This window comes from Zingiber officinale, chromosome 3A (assembly GCF_018446385.1).
Source record: "Zingiber officinale cultivar Zhangliang chromosome 3A, Zo_v1.1, whole genome shotgun sequence".
In the NCBI taxonomy this organism is placed as follows: domain Eukaryota; kingdom Viridiplantae; phylum Streptophyta; class Magnoliopsida; order Zingiberales; family Zingiberaceae; genus Zingiber; species Zingiber officinale.
In genome coordinates this window covers 12,020,469-12,027,342 of record NC_055990.1, presented here as the reverse complement: position 1 = coordinate 12,027,342, position 6,874 = coordinate 12,020,469, and the positions used below count along the sequence as shown (strand labels likewise).

The 6,874-nt window shown below is 36.2% G+C and overlaps 1 non-coding gene across 1 annotated transcript; it reads right to left on the bottom strand.

Moving 5' to 3' along the window:
• Nucleotides 1–6,444: 6,444 nt before the first annotated feature.
• LOC122054454 lies at nucleotides 6,445–6,550 on the bottom strand. Its single transcript, XR_006132762.1, has one exon. It is a non-coding gene; the product is annotated as a small nucleolar RNA R71 (small nucleolar RNA).
• Between the last annotated feature and the right edge of the window lie 324 nt (nucleotides 6,551–6,874).

Sequence of the window (6,874 nt, the reverse complement as noted above, 5' to 3'; positions counted from 1 at the left end):
ATTTCAAAATTTTAATTTTAAACTTAAAAATTAATGACAAAATTTTAATTTTAAACTTAAATCAATTTTAAACTTAAATTAATTTTAAACTTAAAAATTAATTTCAAAATTTTTAATTTTAACTTAAAAATTAATTTCAAAATTTTAATTTTAAACTTAAATCAATTTTAAACTTAAATTAATTTTAAACTTAAAAATTAATTTCAAAATTTTAATTTTAAACTTAAAAATTAATTTCAAAATTTTAATTTTAAATTTTAAACTTAAAAATTAATTTCAAAATTTTAATTTTAAACTTAAATTAATTTTAAACTTAAATTAATTTTAAACTTAAATTAATTTTAAACTTAAAAATTAATTTCAAAATTTTAATTTTAAACTTAAAAATCAATTTCAAAATCTTTAATTTTAAACTTAAAAAATTAATTTCAAAATTTTAATTTTAAACTTAAATCAATTTTAAACTTAAATTAATTTTAAACTTAAATTAATGCATGCTCAAAAGACTAACTTTAAATCCTACTTACTGTAGGAAACCAAGTGGATTTTGGACAGTGGTTGCTCCAAACATATGACTGGAGATCACACCAAGTTCACTCAACTCACTTACAAAAGCCTAGGAACAGTTGCCTTTGGAAACAACGGCAAACTCAAGGTAATTGGTATAGGTAATATTGAATTAAAATTAGACTTTATAATTACAAATGTCTTACTTGTTGAAAACTTTAAATTTAATCTTCTAAGTATAAGTCAATTGTGTGATACTAGATATAAAGTCAAGTTTCTATCTACAGAATGCTCAATCAAACACCTAGATAATCCTACCATAAGCCTAAAAGGTTTTAGAAAAGACAACATCTATGTCATCAACTTAACCATTTCTTCCATTAAGTGCTATTTAACACAAAAAGAAGAAACTTGGTTATGGCATAGGAGAATGTCTCACACCAACTTTAGAAATATAAGTAAATTAAATGGACTTGTAAAAGGCCTATCAAAATTACCTAACTTAGATTCAACTATATGTAATGCTTGTCAACAAGGAAAATAAACTAAATCAACCCACAAACAAACAAATCAACCACAAACTAACTCAATCTTAGAACTTCTACATTTAGATCTTTTTGACTCCCATGGAGTCAAATCCATTAATGGAAACTTATACAGTTTAGTAATTATAGACGATTACTCTAGGTTTACTTGGGTAAAATTCTTAAAACATAAAGATGAAACTTTTGAAATTCTTACAAATTTTTGCAAACAGATTGAAAACGAAAAAGATATTAAAATTAAAAGAATTAGGAGTGACAATGGGGGAGAATTTAAAAATCATAACTTTAACAGTTTTTGTCTAGAAAACGGTTACCATCATGAGTTCTCATGCCCTAAAACCCCCCAACAAAATGGAATTGTAGAAAGAAAAAATAGAACCTTACTTGAAGCTTCTAGAACAATGTTAAATGAGTATAACCTACCTAAATACTTTTGGGCAGAAGCCGTTAGTACAGCCTGCTATGTACAGAACAAAATAAATAAAACTCATAACAAAACTTTCTTCGAAATATTTTATAATAAACAACCAAACATAAAATACTTTAAGGTATTTGGGTGCCCAGTTTTTATCTTAAATACAAGAGAACACTTAGGAAAATTCACCTCTAAAATTGAAAATGGAATTTTTGTAGGATATTCCCTAAATAGTAGAGGCTACAGAATTTATAATAAGGTTACCTTAAAAATTGAAGAAACTACTAATGTAAAATTTAAAGAAACTAAACAAGACATAGAACCTACACAACCACCGGAGTTTGTTCCAGAAATCAACCAAACTCTAAGTCATGAAGAAGAGGAACAACATCAAGAGAATCAACCTCCTAAAACAATAAGGGTAAACCCAAATCATCCAACTATCAAATAATTGGTGACCCAGACTTAAGAGTTCAAACCAGATCATCTTTTAGAAACCTAAGTCAAATTTCATTAATTTCAAAAATTGAACCTCAGTGCGAAAGTACTCTAAATCAAAATTTTCTTGCGGTGAAGACGCTGTTGCGATTCAACCGAGGTCGTCAAATCTATATTTTTCGATGGCTCCTCGGTAAAAAATTCTTCCCCTCTCTAAAATTGTATTTTTTGTCTTCTCAATTTTTTAGAATATTCTTTTATTTATATATAGTAGGAAACGAACAAATACTGGTGCTGGACACTCCAATGCTAGTACAGACCCTAGGTTTCCCACAGACGAACTTAGGATTAAATTTGAGTCCACCATTTATAAGGCCATTAGGACTACATGCATAGATAGATCGTTCTTCCTAAGGTCATGTCCCTCTGCTTTAGAGGTTATAGGCCACTATAATTTAAGGAACCTTGTCGAATGTACCAGTCCAATAAACATAAGTCTGTGTGTCGAATTTTGCAATAACCTAGTAAAAGTAGACGATTTCACCTATACCACTAGGGCAGCAGGCACTGATATCGTATTTTCCCCTACGACTATCCGAGAGTTTTTAGAATTGCGTCCATCTACTTGCTCCTTTTTGTGCTATCCTCCGAGGGATCTACCGTTCGAAGATCCCTACTCACATATTACTCTCGATACGATTTATTCGTATTTTTTTGGGGGAGAGAGAGATCCCACTGTGACACAGTTTAGGTCAGTAGAACTTCAAGTCCAGGACTACGCTCTTTATAGGGATGTAGTCCTTTGCATTTTACCACTGACTACTCGGGACATCGCTGTGATGCGCCCATTCCATTCGTTCTTACTTTATGCCCTGATTCATAGGTTAGACATTGACATCAGCCTACATATCTTCTCCACCATCATCTATTCAGCTGGATTTGTGACTGACAGTCGAGTCCATATACCATTTGGTCACATTCTGACAGCCTATATGTCCTCGTTGCATATTGATGTCACTAGGGGAGGCGTTGCCCATATGACCGAGTTCGATGTTATATCCTCTCGGAACTTTTCCCTAGCCGGCATCCAGATAGATAGAGATGACGGGACTATGTCTTGGCGGAGGGGGGCACAGCACCAGCCCGATCCAGACGCACAGGTGGACGAGTTCATGCTCGCACTATTTCCGGAGGAAGCCGCACCGGCTCCACCACCACCCCCAGCTCGAGCACCACGACACGGTCCCCGCACTCTAGCCCACCGTATGACCGGACTAGAGAGAGCTATGGCGAGTCTCCAGCAGGAGAACTCTGATTTTCATCGGGACATACGACGAGAGGTTGCCGAGTTACGAGCTGCCGGGGACACCCGACACACTGAGCTGATGGCACTTCTTCGATCCTTGGGATCTGGACCACCCCCTTCATCATCTCAGTAGCTTTAGTGATGACCTACTTCTGTAGCTACACTACTTGTAAAATATTTTGGATTTATCTAGTGGCATTTCAAACTTACATTGAATATGTTCTATCTTAATAGACTAGGATCCTTCAAAAATACTTTCAAAATTGATTTTACCAACTTATAGGCTAAACTTATTTGTTTTCAAATTTTCCATTTTTAGACTTTCAAAAATAGTTTTGGCCTTAGACTAGTTTTGAATCCTTAGAAAGCATGTACTCATAGGTCTAGTTCTTGAGCATCTCACCAACACCTTAGGTTTACCTTGCTTGTGTTTGATAAACATAGAAAGGGGTGAGATGCATAGGCCAACTGTCTGGACTTAAGATGCTTATTTCAGTGCATCAGCATAAGTCTGGACATTAAATACAATTCAGATATTAATCAGATTAAAGTTCATCAGTCAAGTCAAACACTGACTGGTTATAATTAACTTAATCTGACTAACCAAGTGAAAGCTACTATCTTCTGATAGTTAGTTAGTACCTAATTGGTTAGACAGCTGGTTAGAGTTAAGTATCAAGTTCAGGGGGAGAATTAACTCAAAGTTTGTGTGTTTGAAAAATGCTTTTTAAAACCTAACCTATGTTTGAACATTGATTTACAAAAAGTTAAATTTAACTAAGTATTTGAAAAATATGAAAGTTTAATCCCACCTAATTTTCAAACCTAATTTGAAAAGTTAACTATTTCCAAATTTAGCTTTTTGAAAAGTAGATGTTACTTAAACATAAAAAGTAAATTTGAAAAACCTATTTTGAAAATTTCCACACGCTTTAGAGTTAAACTTGACTATTTTTTAACTTGGTGTTAAAAATTGCACTTTTATCTTTCAAATTTTGAACCAAACTTAGTTATCTTTCAAAATTTGATTACCTGTTACAGTAACTCTTCACTATGATTATTTACCTCTGTTCATTTTTTGATGAATGCCAAAGGGGGAGGAGGGTTAGGTGGTTAAGTTAGCTAAACCAATTTGAAAACACAAACTAACTTTATAACCACACAAATGCATGTTGTTTCTTGCATATGCTTTCACTAACTTAACCAGGTTGTCATTCCATCAAAAAGGGAGAGATTGTTGGTGCGGGTAGCACTAACGGTCTAACCCAGGTTTTGATGAATGACAAATAGGTTAAGTTAGTTGTGTTGTTGTCTGACACTTTGATCAAGTGTGCAGGAAAAGTCCAGCTAGGTCGACAGACTGACCGGATAGCTGGCGAGAAGTCCAAGCGGGTTGACGGGCTGACCGGATGCTTGGCGAGAAGTCCAGCTAGGTCGACGGGCTGACCGGATAGCTAGCGAGAAGTCCAAGCGGGTCGACAGGCTGACCGGATGCTTGGCGAGAAGTCCAAATGGGTCGACGGGCTGACCGGACGTCTGGCAGGTAAGTGAGGTAAGTCACTGGAGGGGAGTGACTGTGAGGACGCGTTCCCGGGAAGGGGACATTAGGCGTCGATCCGGCTTAGATCCATTTCGGATGTCTAAGTCGAGATCGTGACTAGATTCCGGTCTCGGAAAGACGGAATCTAAGTCATACTATCTTTATCCATCTGTTAAACTTTAATTGTGCTAACAATTTATTTTACAGGATGTATATTTGCCTCAGATTAACTTTGTTTTGCAGGAAAAAGGAGTCTTTCTGGAACAAGGTGTTTCGGGCGCCCGGAGGGGATCCGGGTGCCCGGAAGGCGAATTTTTTCCAGCCAAGTCGTCGCCACGTGGAGCATCTTGGTTTGAGCAGTTACGTCACACTCCAGGAGCCCGGAAGGGATCCAGGCGCCCGGAACAGCATATAAAAGAAGCCCCAGGCAGGAGCTTCAAAATCAACTTTTACTGAGAACTCTTCTACTGCTGATCTTGCTGCTCGACGTACAAGTGCGACGTCAACAACGCTCCGACAAAAGTGCTCTTCCGGTTTTTATTTAATTTTCTTTGTCGGTATTGCTTTATTATTACTAGCATTTCTTGTACTTATTCTGTAATCATATTTCGACTTGTTAGTGATTGCCCAACGAAAGTGGTCAAGGACCACAGGCCTTCGAGTAGGAGTCGTCACAGGCTCCGAACGAAGTAAAAATATCTGTGTCTACTTTATTTTTCCGCTGCGCTTATACTCATCTTTTTCGAATCGATATTCACCCCCCCTCTATCGAATCTAACGGTCCTACAGTTTATTGATCTTTAATATTAGATTTGTTTACCTTCACTTTGCATTTGAAACAATTGGATAGTTGTTTAGCTAATTCGCATTGAGACATTTCTAGTGCTTATTCCAGTCCCTGTGGATACGATAAACTTTTATATTACTTGCGACATTTTCGTACACATGCGGAGCGTAACAAGTTTTTGGCGCCGTTGCCGGGGACTGCGCTATAACATTAGGAATTATCAATTGAGTTAGACTAAACATAACATTTGTTTTCCTTTCATATTGCATGGTTGTAACTAATCATTAGATTTCTGTTTTTACTTTCTTGTATAACTTTTACTTCTTGTTAATTCTTTTTGTACAAATTCAATTCTGCATTTTTGATTCTTTTATTTTTCTTTTTCTGTTGAATTGTCATTTGCTATCTTGTTCTTGTGTATGCGAAGATCTAACTTTGCAGGGGAATTCTTTCCTTTTGACCCTGAGATTGACAGAACTTTCCATAAAAGAAGAATTCTGCAAAGGCAAATTGAAGAACAGGAACATTTGAACATGGCGAATAGACCACTCAAGGATTATGCAGCACCTTATGCAAGAGGTTTTCGATCTAGTATTTCAAGACCTTCAGTGGAAGCTAATAACTTTGAGATCAAACCCGCAATTATATCTATGGTGCAGCAGAACCAATTTGGTGGAGGACCTCATGAAGACCCCAATCAACACTTAGAGGTCTTTTATGAAATATGTGGTACCATGAAAATGAATGGAGTACCTTCAGAAGCAGTTAGATTATTATTATTTGAGTTTTCTTTAAGAGATATGGCAAAGCAATGGCTGAATTCTTTGGCCCCTAATAGCATCACCACTTGGGAGCAGTGTGAGCAACAGTTTCCTGATAAATTCTATCCACCAAACAAAACAGCTCATATGAGGAATTTAATTGCAAGCTTCAAGCAAACTGACTCAGAATCTCTTTTTGAAGCATGGGATAGATATAATAGTATGCTCAGACAATGCCCACATCATGGGTTGGAAAGATGGTTAGTGTTGCACACTTTTTATAATGGTATCAACTATCATACCAAAGTGTCCCTTGATTCAGCTGCTGGAGGGGCACTTATGAATAAAAGTTTAGATGAAGCTGAAGAAATTATTGACAGTGTAGCACAAAATCATTATCAATGGGCGAATGAAAGAAGTGGTGGCTATTCTTTTGTAAACCCAACGACAGGGCCGTTACTCACTAGGACTTTCCACCCCTGGTCAGTGGATTTTTGCCTCCCCCAGGATTTGAACTCTAAACCTCCAGGCTTAAGTATTAGAGTTTATGAATCCTGGTAACCAAGTGAGATGAT